The following is a 19,191-nucleotide window of genomic DNA, read 5'->3' as shown; positions in this document are numbered from 1 at the left end:
GTCATTCGACCCCCTTACTTCGCAAATGTCGCCGTCACCACGGGGAGGGTGGTGGGTGGGTACAGAGAAGGGTTCATTTTGTTTTTTCTTTGTATTTAAGTTGTCTCATGTTGGGACATGTTTATATATGATTTATGTTCATCCTATGCAACACCTTCCAGTTGGAAGGTTCAAGGAAGTTGTCACCGCAGGAAGCAGAAATAACACCTATAGACCTGCCTGCTCATACTTTATGCTTGATAAACTTTGCTCCAGACTCCACTATTGTCGGAAACTGTAACTTTCATTTAAGCTACCCACTGAGGAAGGAGTTTGTTTCACATTGGGCACTGCACCCTGAACAGCAATTATCCCTTGTTGAATTGTACTGCTCCCCTGCGTGGGATGCTGTGGTGGTATTCTCTCAGAATGTATGTTAAAAAAAATTCAATAAAAATACCTTTGAAAAAAAAAAATAAATAAATAAATACAGTGGTGGAATAATACTCACCTCCGTGTCTACAATAAAATCTAGCCTTTCAGACACCAAGGCTAGTAAAATCTCAATTTTATTACAAGACACAGAGGCTCCTACTATGCATGTTCAAAGTTTTGCAATAACAGAATCACAAACATGAGTAATAGGTTTGGAATAAAAAGATTCTAAAAGTATTCACATTTGACCAATCTGCAGATTTGAGAATATCATGTAAAGAAGCCCCAGCCCAGAAAGCTCGAGTAGCCATGGCTCCTCTGGCTGAAAGAGCGCCCAAAGAGTCAATATTAATACCAGATTGGGACATAATCCATTTGATCCAACAGGCAAGGGTAGGGGAAGAAATGGGCTGATGAGGTTTTTGGAAGGAAATGAGTAATTGAGAAGAAGAAGAGTATCTCAAACAGGGGCGGTGCGTCCATTAGGGCGCTGGGGCATTGCCCCACAAGCCGCCCGCGCCCACAGCTCCCTCGGCGCCGCTGAACTTAAGTAAACTCTCAGTTTACTTAAGTTCAGAGACGCCGAGGGAGAACTGACAATCATGTCAGTCAGCATGACGTCGGACCGCCCACTCCCTTCAGAGTCTGAAGGGGGTGGGCGGTCCAACGTCATGTTGACTGACATGATTGTCAGACCAGGGGCAGCAGGCAGCACCACAAGTGTGCATGACTGGGGAAGGTCGGCAAATTTTTCCGCCGTGCCCAGTCAAGTGTCTGCACAGGCTAGTGTCTGCACAGGCTGGCGCATGCCCATTAGGAGAGCGAGGGTTGAGCAAAGGCTCAAACCTCGGTCTCCTAATGGGCAGGCGGGCAGAGAGTAACCGTGCCCTAAGTCAATCCTGGCTGTGCTGGCAGCGCCAGGATTGGCTGAGAGGTGTTGCCACCCACTTCACAGCAGTGATGCGGCTGTTCCGTTCCTGTAGGCGCCAACGGACCCGAGGCGGTGCGGACCAGCTCAGGTAGGATTTATTTATTTATTTTAAAACTCCGTCCTACCCCCAGGGCGCCCACCCCAGCGCAACTACCCCCCCCCCCCCCCCCCGCGAGCAGCGACTGTGGATATGCGCGAGGTCTATTGAAAGAATACAGTTTTACGTACCGAGTCGTACAGGGAAGGCGCATGAATTAAAAACGTATGTTATTAAATAGATGCGATGCGTCTGTTGAAGGCAGGCACATATTATAGTTATCACCATTACATTCTATGCACGTACCAAAGAACCGCTGGTGAATGCTTTCGTGCTGCTCTCGCGCTGCTCATTTCATTCATATTTGATTTCTATTTAAGTGATTTTCACCACTTCTTAGTGTGCACCTATAAATACCACACTTTAGTACTTTAAACTTTGCAATCTGGGTTGACAGCATTTATCATGCGATTTCCTGGCTCGCATTTCGTCGCGCGCACTGTAAGGTTTGGTACAGAACTGGGTAAGTCCAAATATGGGGGGTTACATACGTACAGAGTGGCACCAACTTTAACCAACAGCCCGGCTGGCGCCTCTGTGTCCACTGCCACATCCACTTCTCACAACAACCACCATCAGCAGGCAACACCTGTTTCCGAGCTATCTCAGGTCTTCCTCCATCACCCCCAGTCACCATCCTTCAGCATCCTCTGACCGGACCACCTACTGTCAGCAGCACGATGATGAGGATGGAAAATTGGTATGCACAATTATATAGAAACGTATTGTAGAAATGTCTTGCGTAAGTGCCAATTTTGACAGCAGCATGAATGGCCAATTTTTTTTTGTGTGCTTGTAACTTTTTTGGGCCAATTGTTTTATTAATATATATATAGTGTTCGAAAATATTCAAAGTGTCTGACTTTTTGCAGAGGTATTTTAAAATATATTTGTCCTTGGTAAGAGTTCTCCCCCTTTTAAGTATTGAGCCGTTGATACCCCTGACCTAGTTACATTGGCACGATTGGAGGTAACTGGTAAAAGCAAGATGCAGACCCTTTATCAGCTTGGGGATATTTCCGATATGTCACTGTAAGGTCATTTAAATTCAGAGATGTGTCAGCCTTTCTTAGTCTGTTATGGCAAAGACCTTCTGGGCTGGGCTCACCTGTGTCAGACTGGCCAGTGCTGTCACTTTGGAAGGAACATATTTGGATGTTTGGCATCCCTCTGTTCGGGCCTCATTGCTATAGCAACTTGTGTCTTTTAGGGCAGTATGACAATAATACCAGCTTTCCAGCGCTCCTTTGAACAATGATATGGCCGCCCACACAAGGTGGTTTCAAGACCGAAGAGAACTCGACCGCCACCAGTGCAGGATGGGTGCAGGGGATGCTTAGGAACCCTATGGTTTACTGGGAAGCAGACAATCAAAGAGAGGATTTTATGAAGCATTGGTTGTCCAACCTCTAATTGTCCAGGTGCTTGAGCAAAGAATATGCTGTTGAAGATGACGCCATTATAGTTCCTGAGCTTCCCTTGACAAAGTGAGCAGTGAGAGCAAGTTTCTCATAGATGCAGTGCCTTGGATAGAGGTCCTCTTTCAATGTATGGTATTTTCACAGAGCTGAGTCCTGTCTGTAAAGCCTGTGTTTTAGGCAAGCGGTTCAGTCTGGCTCATTCTGATTTGTTGCTATCACTATAGAATCCTTTATGGGTTCCGGAGTATCGTGCTACTCGCCAGAAAAGCGCTCTAACACCCCATCAGGAGTAACAGGTTCTATATGAATGCAAACCTTTCTTCCCCTTCTTTCCCTCCGCTATCCTTCTCCCTCCAAATAACTAACTAACTAATATCCACCACTCAAATGACTTTCATATTTCACCACTAATCCTTTATGGGTTTCCGGAGTAGCATGCTACTCGCCAAAAAAAGCGCTTCAACACCCCATCAGGGGTAACCAGCACTATAGAAATACAAACCTTTTTTCCTCTTCTATCCTTTCGAATCCAAATAACTGACTAACCTATCCACCACTTTAAATTACTTTCATATTTCACTATACTAATTCAACACTAATCCTCTATGGGTCCCGGAGTAGCGTGCTACTCGCCGAAAAAGCACTTCGACTCCTCGTCAGTAGTAGTAAGCGCTATATAAATGCAATTACAATACAAAACAATATGCTGTATGTATCGATGATTGGTCTGCTGCGCGCTACCGGGTACTGCTGACTGATCCCGCAGCCGCTACATTCCAGGTCAGGAAGCGCTTCTCGAAGTTCTCTTCGGCGAGTCACACAGCTGAGGCTGCAATGTTTGGGGTTTATTCACTTTATAGATTGCCTCAGTATTACTCAAGCAATGTATGAAGTGTCAGAAAGGGGAGGACAATTGCTGGGTAATGTCAGGAGAGTGTTTAATCAAGTACCAGAGGTCCGAGGTATTAAACGCATGCGTCACAGGTTGAACTCCCAAATCCTGTGAGGCTGAGAGGAAGGCCTCAGAAGATTACCAAGATAATTGCAAAGGAACTCCTAGTATGACCCCAAACATGACCCCTGTGGGTGACGTATAAGGCATGGGAAAGTGGAAAATTCACCAGGCCCCCCTGGAAAATAAACTTACCACATCTCAGCCTCTCGCCTCTCTGCCTCCCACCACCTCCCAGTCTCTGTCGCTTCCCCTAGAAACATCTTAAGGATTTTTGGGAAAATACATATTTCATCTGTTTTGGTGTGAACCTCGTTTCTAAAAGTTTTGCAGACAAAGGGCAGTAGAATACCCTAAAATACATCCTGCTCCAGTTTGGGAGCTTCCAGTCACTAATTTGGGTTCATGGCAGTCTAGTAATGGTTGTAACATTCATACCATCAATTCAGCTTCTGGACTTTATAAAGGGATATTAAGTAATGTTTTACATTGATATGTATTTTTTAAATGCATGGGGGCATATAAAGTGATGAGGATTGAAAATAAGTTGTCTTAAATGAACAACACCAAATATCTATTTTTTAGTTGCATTTCATGGGGATGTGAACGTGATTTGATCCAGAGAATATTGACCTTACAGAGAGAACATTTCTATTAAAATCTATAAACTCGTGGCAGGGGTAGTGAAACTGTCTGATCCTGCTGGGAATTCAATCACTGCAGCATCTTAATACAATCTTGGGGACTAACCATGAGAGAAAGGGGATCAGACTGTTCATGGCAGCCCCAGGACAGGCCATACCAGTCTTGGTATTGATTGGTGCTCTGTTTCGGTCAAACCAATGGAACCAACTCTGCTGCGGAATAGAAGCACCACGGATTTTCCTGGCTCTTCTGGTGGACGTATGCTTAGTCCCTCTCAGCCCATATCCAGTGCCATTTAAAGGGTTAAGGTCCTTAAAGGAGAAAGGATGTGGTTCTTGTGGTGGGCTGATGCTTAACCCCCTACATCCTATCTCCAGACCAGTTCTACTTACGGGCTTAAGTTTCTTAAAGGAGAAAGGTTGTGGTAGATTCTATATGTAGAAAGCACTAACTGATTGCCATCAGGTTAGGTTTATTAAATAAGGGACACAATTCACAGACATTTTTGAGCATTCAGTTAGAGCTCAGACCTGCTAAAATCTTGGGTGAAAATTCCTAAAACATGCTCTGGATCAGTGGACCTTTCCTTCTGCAGAATGGACTTATAATTGTGGATGACCTGCCACTATAGTGCACTGCCTGCAGCCGTAAATGTAGGGGTAGGTAAGTATTTGATTTTTCTGTATTTACTTTCTTGTACCTGTGTGCATGGCCAAATGTCGCCGCACTGACACACAAATGCTTTTCATTAACACATGCAGGTAATGTGTTGCTGTGTTTGTGGCACTTCCAAGTAAAGACATTCCATTCAGTTGAATCTTCTGTTTGTTTATACATCCATGCTGTGAGTCTGTGTCCGGGTTAGGGGTTTGGGTTGGTGTGAACCTTGTGATGGTGTTTGGGTATTTCTCAAGGAACATCACAATTCGTATAGCAATGTGCAACACAAAGCAATCATGTCATAATCATGAAATGGTTAAAGTCTACCATCAGAGAGGTCTAGGCATCAGAATCTGTACCTGAGAATGCCAAATCACTGCTTCTTGAAGCCATGTATTTTCATTTGTGCTCTGTTGTTGGCTTTAACTGCAGGGATCTTAAGACTTGCACATATATAATATGAATTATTAATATGACAGGCATGCTGTCAAGAGCACATAGGTTGTGTGGGAATTTGGCAGTAGCATGGAGACATGTTTATCTCTTGCTGATTGGGACTAGGTATTGTAAATCTCAGGTGATGTGGTGAGATGGACAGGGTTGAATCTAACACACATGGCATGAATGCAGATAGTGTGCTTTGTTTTGACACCCCAGGTGCTTCAGCACATTGGATGAAACGTAATGCCACTAGATGCACTGAAGCTAGTAATTCTACTTAAGCTGGAATTGTATGTCACTCACTTGTGGGCTCAAGGAAGAGTGCAATTTGTTCTGGAAGTCTCCTAATATACCCCTGTTATTCTATGCCTTTCTTTGATCTCCTCCTCAAGTCTGCCAAACAGTATAACCTTCACTTTGTAGACTTTAGGTTAACACTGACTCCTATGGATGTTTGTATGCATTATCATACTACCCAGTTATTGATAAAAACACATTCCAATGTGTTTGGCTTGGGGTCATTTTTCATGAAGACCAGTTAGAGGAATGGACACATTTTTTATATGTTTCTAATGTTTTCTTCTCACTTGTGCTTCAAAATGCTATATTTGGACCCCGTGTTAGCAACAATTTGCAGTAAATATGTGGTGTAAAAGCCACCATTTGAATTCATTTTTTGAAAAGTTTACTTGCTGGGCGAAAACCCCCCCGCACCCTCCTTTTGCAGTTTGGGCTTGCTCGCTTTGCTCGCTCGTTATACTACACTACAAGTTTTTTGCCCCGCCACTTTAAAAATCCACCAGCCACCCAGATCTCAAATCTGCAGTATGACCACATAACTTTTTGAACAATTTCCAACACACAATTTAGGTTGAGAAGGGGAAAAGAGACAATGAACAAAAGAAAAATTGGTTTCAGTATGTCTGTGAACTTGAAAGGAGACACCGAGAGAAGAGTAATGAATGAAGACACATCCAAAGCTTTCACATCTGAAACACGTTTCAAAGAAATTAGGCAAAGAAGCATAGTGAGTTGGGCAGAGAGTTGTTTGAGAGAGAGCGAAACATTGTCTTGCCATGAAATAAACAGTTTTAGCACCAAATTGATATCCCACATTGTGTTGTACTTGGGAACTGGTGGTTTAACATGTCTTACTCCCTTTAACAGACGACAATTTAAAGGATGTTCGCCAATGGGTCTGCCATCCAATCGATGATGCTTGCCTGAAATAGCCGATCTGTATGTATTGATGTATTGATAAAGAGGCAAAAATATTAAAAATGTATGTGACCATGCTGAAAAGGGATTGGAATTCCTGTCCATACACCAGCTACACCAGGTGAGCCAGGTTGATCTGTAAAGCTTTGACGTGCCAGGAGCCCATGACTGTTGAATGAGCCTGGTAGCTTCTTCTGAAATTCCTGGGGTTCTCGAGGAAGACCCGAAATCCTCCAAGCGATCAGAGCAAGGGAGCCCTCTAAAATCATGTAGTGTGGTTGACCCAGAGGGTTGAGCAGTAAATAGGAAAGGGAGGAATCCAAACCGGAAAATCTGAGGCCATCTCTAACAGAGTGGGATACCAAGGTTGGGATTGCCAAAAAGGAGATACAAGAACTAAAGAAGATCGCTGTCTGCGAACTTCAGCCAGAACCTGTGCAATAAGGAGGAAACGCATAAAGAAGAGTTTGAGGGCAAGATCGGAGAAAAGCATCCGTGGCTATGGCTTGAGAATCTGGTCTCCAACTGAAAAATGAGGGAGCTGGGAGTTGCATTGAGAAGCAAAGAGATCTTTCGATATTCTGCCACAGGTGCAAGAAAGATGATTGAACACAGAAGGGTTCAACTGCTAATCGCTGGAATCCTGAAGGTGCCTGGAATACCAGTCTGCCACAACGTTTAATTTTCCTGGAAGATAAACAGCTTACACTGAAAGATTGAGTTCAAGGCAATAATTCCAAAGATGTTTGGCAAGATCTGCAAGAGCCTTGGAATTTGCCCTGCCGAGGTGACTGATATATCTGACAGCCGTCAGATTGTCCATGCGCAGAAGGATGGTGCAACTTACCTTTTCTTTGGTTAATGACTGGATGGCAAAGGAACCTGCAAGCATCTCTAAACTGTTGGTATGCAAGAAGGACTTCTTCAGAGACCATATGCCTCCAATCAAGAAATGGCCACATCTTACGCCCCAACCAGTCCGACTTGCATTGGTTTTTAATACAAGATCTGGGGCGGCAGAGAAAATAGTTCTCCCGTTCGAGGCATCTAGATGTTGAAGCCACCAAAGAAGCTCCTCTTTGGACTCTTGGTCCAGGGAAATGGGATTTGAGTAGGCTAGAACTTTGCGAAGATGCCTAATCTTTAGTCATTGAAGAGCTCGATAATGGAGAGGGCCCGGAAAGATGGCCTGAATTGAAGAGACTAGAAGGCCCACCAAATGTGCTAAAGACCTGAGGGAGAAGTAAGGAAAAGTTAGAGAGTGACAGATCTCTTTCTTTAATTGAGACAGGTTGTGTGGAGGAAGGTGAAGTATAGAGCGGGCAGTGTCTATCAGGAAACCGAGGAATTACAACTTTCAAATCGGGACTAAGGCCGACTTTTGAATGTTTATAAGAAAACCCAAACGAAACAGGACATTTTGACAAGGGTGTAACTGAGTAAGAAGAAGATTCTTGTCCTGTGCCATGATGAGACCATCGTCAAGATAAACAATAAGAAGAATACCTGGAGCCCTGAGAAAATCTATCAATAGTCTTAGAATCTTGGTAAAACACCAAGAGGCTGAGGACAGATCGCAGGGAAGTACTTTGTAACAATAGAAAGAATTTCCCCACTGAAAATGGAGATATTTCATGTGAGAAGGATGAATAGGGACAGTTAAATAAGCGTCCTGAAGATCCAGTCTGAACAGCCAATCGTCTTGAATGAGAATGTCTCTGAAATGTAATATGGTTTCCATTTTGAAGTGATGATACACTACAAAGTCGTTGAAAGTTCTTAGATTTAGGACCAAACGAAATTTCTTGTTCTTTTTCTGCACAAGAAAAATAGTACTGAGGAATCCCGCAGGACCAAAGGATACCTGTTTTATAGCCTGTTTGGAAAGAAGATACAGAATTTCGTCGTATATGAGGTTTTTTGCTTTTGGGAATAGCGAAGAGGAAGAGGGAGATGATGTTTGGTAAAACTCTATGAGATACCCCAGAAATGTCTGGATTACCCAGGGATCTGTGGTGAGAGAAAACCATGAGCTGAGAAATAAGCCAGTCTGCCTCCTAGGCAGACTTACCAGAATACTGTTCTCCTTTGTTCCTGTAGCCTCTGGACCGGTAACCCCTAGCACATCGGGGGTAGAATTGAGGCTTGTATCCAAAATAAGAGTTGGATTAACCTTGTTGGTTGAAGGAGCCTCTGTTGGAGGAGCGGCCGGCAAAGCGGCTCCGACCTTTGTCAGCCCTGGAGAAAACCAGAGGAGAAAAAATCTTCTTCAGAGACATCTGAGCCTTGTCCATGGTGGCAAAAGTGGAAAAATATTTACCTAACTCTTTGATAAAAGAGTCACCGAATAATAGTCCCTTAGCAGAAGGACCTTCTTCTTTAGAGGCTAAAGAAGCTAGCTTAGGGTACATTTTTAATAAGAGGCATTTCCTTCTTTCCAAAGAAATATGCTCATTGGCATTACCCAGAAAGCAAATAGCCCACTGGGCCCAATTGGAGAGAGTATTAGGATCAATGAGAGTACTATCCATCTTCACCTCCTCAGCCAAGTCATGTATTCTGGAGAGATGGCCCACTATATCCAGCATTCTATTCTGGCAGTTTGGCCAGGCTCTATCTACTCTCTTTTTCGGATCCTTGCCAAATTTGGTAACCAACATGAGCATATTGGGATAAATAATAGGAGTTGCAGTAATATTATTAGGGAGGGAAGGAAGGGATCTTTCGGATTTTAAATTGTTCCTGGTAGATTTATCTAGAGCATTATGCAAATAAAAAGAAACATACTATGCCACATGGTTGGCAAGGAACCACTTGGTTGAATTAGATGGTGAATAAACGAGGCGTTGAACATGGGTTCACCTGGGTGGTCCACTAAATCACGAGACACTGGGTGAGACACACCACCATCAAGAGGGTGCATTTTACACCTTTTCTCCAGAGGCCCATAAATATTAGGACAAGCAGATACATCCAAATTATCTGTATCATCCAAGACAACATCATCATCCTCATCAAATGGTATATAATAAGGAGAGAGGAGGGAGTCCCTGATTTTGAAACCTCTCAGGTGGGAGGGCCAACGTTTGCTGAAACGCCCAAAGAGGACCCAGAGATCTCTGCAAATTTCCTGCTCTTACAAGAAGAGCCCTCATTAGAAGAAGCAAACATTTTTGAAAAAGAGGCTGACAATGTTTTAGAAACATCCAACATAGAGTCTTTAATAAAAGATTGTAAATTATCTTTGAATTGTTGGGAATCTTCCTCTTCAGACATGGTAGATACTAGAAATTATTATTTCCTATGAGAAACAGAGCATAAACCAGAAAACAAAGGGTTAAAATCCAAGCAAAGAAGAAGGGTGTGTGTATAACAAAGGGGAGTTGCAGAGGGAAGGTAAACTCACTGAGAGCGAGGGCAGATAAACCACTAATGCCACACCAAGGGGCGGTCCCAGAAACGCAAGCCCTGAGAGAGGGACACCGGAGCGAGAGAAGCACAGAGAAACACGTGTCAATCAGTAATAACGGAAATCAGCTGAAGCAGTTGAACACCGCTGAGGTAAAACGCTGAGGGCACTGAGCAACTGACAGGAGAACCTCCGTAACGGCACAGAAAGACCGTTACGATAAGCAGAAAAACAAGCGAGCAAGCGAAAGTTTACACACAAGGCAAGAAGTAAGAAAAGCGATTTATTTCAAATAGAAACAATAAAACAATTGTGAATACAAACATTAAATATTATAAATGAGGCAAATAAGTACCTATCTTAACTGTGAGCAGCAAGAAAAGAGGACTTGTTCGCAGTCAACATTATTATCGGGCTACTCAGTGTCTAATTGGTGTTGCCATTGTTATGTAATTTTGTAGTTTTTGTCTCTTTCATTTGATGGGAAATGTAGTTCTTGCTTGGGTGCTGTAAAAATAAAGCAAGAAAAGAATGCATAATAGGAGCCTCTGTGTCTTGCAATAAAATCAAAGGGAGCACAAGGGAAAGGAATGCATCACAAAGACAGATGTTTTCCATGTGAAGAATAAAGCAAAATTAACAACATTTGGGACATTACCAATTTCCTAATCCTAGGTCTTTACTCAAATGTAGAAATTACACACATATAAGGTTATGTAAACCAATATCAAAAATGCATGTGAACAACATAAATTCATGCACAAAAAGACAGAATATCACATGCAATAGATGTGTATGCCCAGGTCTTTCAAGAATCATCTAAATAATCGCTAGATGATCAACAAGAAACAAATTGCACTTCACTGATGAGGCCAAACGGGGCCAAAATTGGTCTGTAGTTTCTATATTTCCATCTAGATGGGCCCTGATCAGGCAGTTTAGGCTGGGCAGTCGGGAGCAGGTCTAAGTCTGATTTGCATATGGCTGATCCCCCTATACAGCAGGGGTGTAGCCTCCATATGTGCAGCAGGTGAAATGGCACTGGGGCAGAGAGATCTGTGGGGCCCACTGAACCCTGAATCTTGGTGTATTTTAGAATTCTTACAGCAGCTGTGGACCAATGTCCCTTTTCGAAAGTAGTGACCATACTGCTGCTATAGAGTGGTATAATGGACAAAAAAAATGATGGACTGGAATACTGCTTCAATGATTGCCAGTGGCTGGTTCTTCTGCAAGTAGTACAGTCATTTATGTTTATCTCTGCTTAATTACCTGCTTACAATTTCAAGTTAGACATGATATGATCAAGAAGCAAAAAAGGGGAGCCAATGTCATTGTGGTTATATTTATATATATATTCACTGAAAAAAACATAGGTTTCAAGGACCTTATATTTAGTTGGACATTTCACTCATACAAAACCAGAGAAATTCGGCCTTTATAGTTAGTAGAGCTAACTATAACTCGCGCCTCCGCGATGCACTGCTGATGACGTCACATATTACATCACTCATGACATGCTCAGTGACATCTGTGTGCAGTGCGCCAAGAGGCGCGTTTGCAGAGTGGTGTAAAAAGGGGCGTGGCCTCGGACCACCTCTCTGCAATCCAGCTGTGTGGCGCTTACTGGAGGTACCTGGTGGGCTACTTGGTCTACAGGGAGCCTCAGTATTCAAGGGGAATTAATTCCCCAACTTAAAACGCGCCTAGGGGCACGTTCGCAGAGTGGTGAAAGGAGGGGGCGGGGCGTCTGGCGAGATGCCGGCTTCTTTTAAAATATATTTTTTTAAGGGGGCTGTGTGGCCCCCCTTCTTTTAGCATTTTTGGAGCCCTGTACCCCATCCCCCACGGCTTGACACCTTTTTTATAGAAAAAAAATGGGAAGGGTGCTGCGCCCGTGGCATGGCCTCGTTTTCCAAATTTAATTGTTGGGAAGGGGACCTCATCCCTGGGGCCGGCCTGCTCCTTTATTTTTTCTTAATTGGGAGGGGGGCCGAGTGGCTCCCCTCCTGGGCCACTTCTGGCCCCAGGGACCCCGTCTCCCGGGGCCTGGCCTCACCGTTAGGGACCGTGGGGGGAGCCCCAATGCCCCCAAGGTCCCAGCAGGCTCCCTGCCTCCAGTGGGAGCTGGCATTGCTTTTGCACAAGGGGAGCTGCTGACATGCAGCCCCCTTTTTGCAAAAGCAATCTGCTTTGGTTATTGGAAGCGAGAGCAGGTTCCCTGCTCTCGCGTCCAAAAACCAAAATAGAGTTTGCTATGACAGGGCGAGAGCCGTGCTCCCGCCCTGCCATAGCAAACAGCAATGTCCCGGGGGTGGGCACCCCGGGACATTGCAGGAGCCGGCCCTGGGGGGTGGCGGACCCCAGGGCCATCAAGGGCTCCTGGAGGGGGGCCACGCGTCCCCACTCCCATCATTTGTAAAGCCCCGGAGAGGTGGTGGTCCCTGGGGCAGTGTGGGGGGCCCGAGCCCCCCACACTAATTATTACTTATAGCAGTCCCCGGGGGTTGAGGGGGCCTGTGAGGCCTCCCACCCAATTTTACCAAAAACCCAGGGATGTGGTGGTCCCCGGGGCTTGGGAGGCCCACGATGCCCCTCGCCCTCATTTAATTAAAGCCCCCGGGAGGTAGCGGTCTCCAGGGTTGCGGGGGCTGCGTTCCCCCGTGCATAAATTATGAAGCCCCAGGGAGGTGGCGGTCCCCGGGGCTTGGGGGGGTCTGTGAGGCCCCTCGCCCTTATTTAATTAAAGCCCCGGGGAGGTGGCGGTCCTCGGGGCTGTGGGGGGGCCACATGCTCCCACACACAAATTATGAAGCCCCGGGGAGGTGGCAGTCCCCGAGGCTGTGGGGGCCCCAATGGGCCCCCACACCTTAAATTAGAATTACCCCTGGGATCTGGCCCACCCGGGGGGCTTTTTAACAAACGATGCACGGGAGACCGCGCTTCGTTTTTAAAAATAATTTTGGCCGGATTCGCGCACCCAGCGTGAATTTGGCTGAAATTATTTTAAAAAAATGCTTTTTTGGGCCTGGGCACCTTGTGGGACCGTCTGAGCAGGCCTAGGAGGTGTTTCTATCCTGCCCCCTTTTCTTGTTTTCTTAACCTTTTGTTACCTTTTTCTTGTGACTCGGTTACTGAGTCACAAGATGGCTGCCAACACTTCCTTGTTTGGAGTGGTGGTAGCCAATCAGAGTAAAGCTCATGCCCGGGAGGGTTGGCGAACCCTCCTTGGTGCTCAGATATAGATATTTTTATTCTTTGAGCAACTACTGTACGGATTTACACCATTTAAAAAAAGAGTGCTTTCTAAACCAAGAGCTACCTTTTTGCCAAATTTGGTGTAATTCCGTTCAGCAGTTCGTGCTGTAGCGGTGACCCCCCTTTTTTGTTGGCCCCCGCTTGATGAATCACCCTGAAACTTTCAAAACAGGAGCTGCCCTGAGTGAACCATTGGTTTTGAAATTTTCGCGAACATTCGTCAAACAGCGCCAAAGATATTGGCAAAAGAAAAAACACTAGGTAATATATATATGTTTAATTCTTCCACTGAAAAAACAAAGGTTAAAAGGACGTTATATTTAGGAAATAGAATTTTAAAAAACTTAGAAATTCATTGAAAAAACCAAAGGTTACAGGGACATTATAGTTAGGCTCAGATTTCACTCGGATAAAAACAGTAAAATTCACCAGTTATGGTTAGCTGTATAAGGGAGTGATTAGGTACCTCAGTGAATGTATGGGTGAGTGAGTACGTTGTGTGAATGTCTGCATCAGTCAGTTGGTGTCTAAGTGGCTGTATGGGTGTGTGAGTGGGTACATGAGTAGCTGTATGGGTGTTTGGTTGTGTGATTACCTGTATGAGTGAGTGGGTAAGTCAGTGGCTGTATGGGTTAGTGAGTGTGTGTGTGTGTGTGTGTGAGGGGCTGTATGGGTGAGTGTGTGTGTGTATGGCTGTGTGGGTGAGTGCATGGATGTGCCACTGGCATATGGTTGAGTAACTGGGTATGTGAAAGGCAGTATAGGTGACTGATGGGGTATCTGAGTGACTGTATGAATGAGTGAGTGAAAGTGAGAGTGGCTGTATGGGTGACTGTGTGCTTGTGTCAGTGACTGTATAGGTGAGTGAGTATGTGTTAATATTTGTATGAGTGAGTAAGTGGGTGTGGGTGTAACTGTATGGGTGAGTAAGCAGCTTTGTGATTGACTGTATGGGTGAGTGAGTAGGTGTGAGAGTTGCTCTATGGGTGACTGACTCAGTGTTTGAGTAGCTGTATGGGCATATGTGTGGATATGTCAGTGGCTGTATTAGTGAGTAAGTGGGTGTATGAGTGACTGTATGGGGCAGTGAGTTGATTTATGTGTAGATCTATGAATCAGTAAGTGGGTGTGTAACTACTGGTAGTGGTCTGTGAATGGGTTTGTGAATGGTTGTGTAGGAGTGGGTGTATGAAAGTTTGTGTGAGTGGGTGTGTTGGTGATTTTGTGGATGATGGCATCAGTGATGTCATTTGAGATGTCATGAGAGATGTCACTGACCATGTCATAAGTGATGTAATATGTGAGTTCACAAGCAGCACATTGCAGGGGCGTGTGTTATCATTGGCTCATCTAACTATAACTGCTGAATTTCACTGGTTTTGTACAAGTGAAATCTGAGCCTAACTATAATGTCCCTGAAAACCTTTAGCTTTTTCAGTGAATTTCTAAGGTTTTTTTTCAACGTGAAGTAAGATTTCCATCGCTATGCACAGTGAAGGTGGGGCTGAACACAGGGCCTGGACAGGCATTTGCCCCCACCTAAGCTTGCTGCTCCTGCCCCCTCCTCCTTGCCAACCATTGTCCACGTCCATGACCCTGCTCCCTCATTACATTCATGGGTGGCCGTTGTTCTGCTACAACCCTTCCTGCCTGCCCTAAACAGTTAGCTTGCTGCCCCATCCACCTCCTCCCTACCCTCTGTTGTCCGAGTCCATGCACCAGCCCCTTCCTCCTACTTTGCATGGTCCGATGTGCTGCCAATGCCTTCCATTTAGTTTGATGTCCCTGCCCACTCCTCCTGCCCTACATTCACCAGTTCTATGCAGCATCATTGTCCAAATGCTTAGCCTCTGTGTTTAGCTTTCTGTCCCTTCTCTCCTTCCCCCTGCCCTACGATGTCTGTGTGCATGCCATGCTCACTCCTTTCTGCCCACCACATTCCATGGATCTGCCACCCTCCTTTCTACTCTGAGTATTCTGGTGAACTGCCACTGCCCTTCCCACCTGCCTAGCATGGTCAGATGGCTGCTGCCTGTCCCTGCCACTCCACCCTGCCTGCCTAAGTTCAATGTCCTTATCCACTCCCATCTGTCCTCCATGGTCCATTTTGCTGCGACTCCTTTCTGCCCTCCATGCTCTATTGTGTTGCAACTGTTACTTCTGTCTGCCCTACCTGGTCTGTTGTGAATTGCCTTTCCCTGCCCTCATTTTGCTGTGTACAGCCTCTACCCCTCCCTTCTGTCCTCAATGGTCTTTTATGCATGTCCCTGCCCCCTCTCTCGTGCACACCAATGTTGTTGTGCTGTCACTAACTCACCCGCTTGCCAGGCATGGTCTTCTGTGCTGCCACAGTCCCTCCCACCTGCCTGGTGTGGTCAGCTTGCTGGCCCTAACACCTTCCTACCTTCCCTCCGTTGTGTCTGTGTATGCCATTATAGACTCACTGTTGCACTCAAGTCTGTGTTGTGCTTCCAGTGCCTGTCCCACCCGTCCTCCATAGTCAGCTTGCTGCTCCTGCCCTGCCCCCCTGCCCTCTGTTTTCTGTGCAGACCCCTATCCCCTCCCTCCTGCCTTGTTTGGTCTGCTGTTGTTCCCCTGTCCCCTCCCTCCTGCCCTTCATGGTCCGTTATGCTGCAACTGTCTCTCCTGTCTGTCCGCTATGGTCAGCTTGCTGCCCTTGCATCTTTCCCCTCTGCCCTTTGTTGTCAATGTGCATGGTCCTGTTCCCTCCCCATTGCTTTCCATGGTACGTTTGCGGCACTGCTATCCCGCTTGCCCTGTGTGGTGTATTGTGCTGCTGCAACCCCTGACGCCTGCCCAGTAAGGTCAGTTTGGTGCCCCTGACCATCTCCCTCCTGCACTCTCTTATCCAAGTCCGTGCCTTTACCCCATTCCTCCTGCCCTCCGTGATCCAATGTGCCAAACGTACCAACATTTTGAACTTGATAAGAGGGGGATTTAGAAAAAACACCTGGGGAATTGATTTTCCCCATTGACTTACATTGAAAGAGAGGAGATTTTAGGCAGAAGAGAAATAAAAGAAAGGCCTTTGGCCTTATGAATGAAGTGAGTTTCCTGCCTGAATCGGGCCTGTTGGCATGTATGGTTGTACTGCCACTGCCTCTCCCGCCTGCACAGTGTGGTCAACTTGTTGTCTCTGCACCCTCCTCCATGAGTAGGTCTTATTCCCATAAAAATATGGTTAGTGCTCTAAACAACTAAAATTAGGACATCATTTCTGAGTTCTCAAAGAGCAACAAAGCACTTTTAAATAATTTACTATCTTTATGTTTTTTTTTATCCAGTTGATCACCTGATTATGTTTCACACTTAAGGGAGAGGATGTGGCGGTACAGCCAGAGCTGCAGACTTTGCAACTGGGGAACCATGTTCGAGTTTTGGCATCAGCTCGACATCCTGTGACTCTGAACAAATCACTTATTCTCTCCATGGCTAAAACCAAAATTAATATGTCCTTTTGTAATGTAACAGATGCTCATGTAAAGCACTCCTATGCCTTTGGGTCAAGTCAGCACTATATAAAACTGCAAAAAACAAAATAATTATGTGTTTTGCACACTTCTGTCATTGGGCTACACTTGGGCTATATTTGGGTGATATTTGTGCTATATTTGGGCTCTTTTTTCTCTGGTGGCCTTCTTGGGAGACTTATTTGTTATGAACCTCCCTAATGTCATCATTTAATGCAGTATCCTCAGTAGAAAATGCTTTCAGTTCTCTACTTTGATTCCATCAAGATGGCGTTCATATGTGCACACACCTTTGGCACTCTAGTTGCTCATTAGAACACTGTAGTAAAACTGATGATCACTAGAGAGTTAATGGGCAGTCTGTTGCTGGTGCTGAAAGTGCATATTTCAGTCTGCATGTCAGAATGTTTTAATGAAATATAAGAGGAAGATATTTGAGAACGTACTTAAAATGTGTTCTAATTTTTCTTTCTACAGCACTAACTATAATTTCCATGGCAAACTGATCCCCTCATTTTGATCCTTTCTAAATTAAATGTTTTAAGTTTTACCAGTTTGATTCAATCAACATGGCTTCAGGTGGGCCATACGTTCGTCATGAGTAATACCATTGTATTGTTCTTAATTACACTCAAGGAGGCTGCAGTAAAACACAAGGGAATCAACTCTCAGACTTCATTTGCATATGGCGGAGAAAGATTGTGGGAATTTACAGAAAATATGTTCTTATTTTAGCTGCTGGAGTAGCTTCCATAACCTCTATGGGGAAATCATGAGAAAACTGTTTTCTCTCAAACATGATTCTTGAAATCACAGCAGAAGGCTTTTCCACAGGGTAAAATCAGCCTAGAACACACCACAATTCCTAAAATTAGTATGGTACCATAAACAAATGATTTATGTTGTAACTAAAATCTGTCATAACCCTTTATACGTTCTCCTTTTTGTGACCCTCAAAACCTGCCATACACTTGAGAACGCAATTGGTGTTAAAAATAAAATGACTAGAACTCATGAAAAAGCTATGGACCGACCTAGGTTTGGTAAAATTCTGGGAAGAGCCCTGCTCCATCCGCGCAGGAAATGTACAAATAGTGAAATACTGGTTTATGGAAAGCTGACACTTGCAGGGAGCATCGAAATAACACAGGCAGTTTAACTAACAAGTGCTTTCTCACTCCATAAATCCACAAGTAAGGCCGAAGGGGTTTTTAGATTTTATACGCACGGCACGTGCATGATTAATGTTTTTACAGTTCAGGTACGGGACACTTCCAGTAGCTGCTTTCACTGCCTCTGGGGGCAGGGGGAGGTGGATGAGAAGAAGGGGTCACGCTACTGTTATGATTGTAAAACTGCCATGGAAACAGATGAACATTTGTAGTTCTTCTGTCACCCATATGCTAAAGCCAGAAGTAGGTGGATAATGCCTCTGTGCCAATCCCTTAGTCTAGCAAAAAGAGGAGACTTCTATAGAATTTGCAAAAGATACACATCTACGAAAGTGGGAGTGGTGGTGTCAAAGTTCTTGCACACAGCTTGGATAATGAGGCAAACGCTATCAGGCAACAAGCCAGGTTAATTTTATAGGGTGGCTGATTTGATGAATGTTTGACGAATTTCTGTATATGCGTGCATGCATTCATTTACTACTATTTTTATGTCTGTGCCAACCAATATATATATATATCTCCTACTGGCGAAAGCCAGTAGGTAGTTATAGTTAGGTGATATACTTTCACCTCATTGTTTAAAATATTTTTTATTCGTGATTGTCTTATGCACTGTTGATGACATTTTTATTTAAAACTATCAATAAACGGTATCAGTGTATATATTTTCTTTTATTTTAGACAGCCATTACGCGTTTCAGCTCTATCGAGCTTTGTTCACATGACATCCGCTATTGCGTTAACTGATAGTTTTAAAGTGACTGGTGCAAAACACACACATGCAAATTACGCATTCATAGACATAGAAAACCACTATTGCATAGCGCCCTGTTTAGTCTTTCTTCTTATGTCAATACCGCTCATCAGATGTTTATAGGACATTTCCCCACATAATATTCATTTATAAGAGAATTTCCTGGTGGGTATTGGCAAAATCCATTTGGTCCATCATTAACATTTGATTATATCTTCATCAAGTTAATACAACTCACAATAACTGACAGTGTGATGTATGCCATTGGGTATTATGATAGGGTAATAAATATAGTATAAATAGCAGAACATTTTATATATAAAAATAT

General features: G+C 44.4%; 1 long non-coding RNA gene and 1 pseudogene across 1 annotated transcript in view; one reads left to right on the top strand and one right to left on the bottom strand.

Moving 5' to 3' along the window:
* Positions 1–19,191, top strand: part of LOC146821559 (uncharacterized) — a 451,662-nt gene that overhangs the window by 149,692 nt on the left and 282,779 nt on the right. The window lies entirely within an intron of this gene.
* LOC146821560 (uncharacterized) lies at positions 8,837–9,445 on the bottom strand (annotated as a pseudogene).

Source organism: Triturus cristatus, chromosome 6 (genome assembly GCF_964204655.1).
Source record: "Triturus cristatus chromosome 6, aTriCri1.1, whole genome shotgun sequence".
NCBI classification, from domain to species: Eukaryota; Metazoa; Chordata; class Amphibia; order Caudata; family Salamandridae; genus Triturus; species Triturus cristatus.
This window is presented reverse-complemented; position numbering and strand designations above follow the sequence as displayed.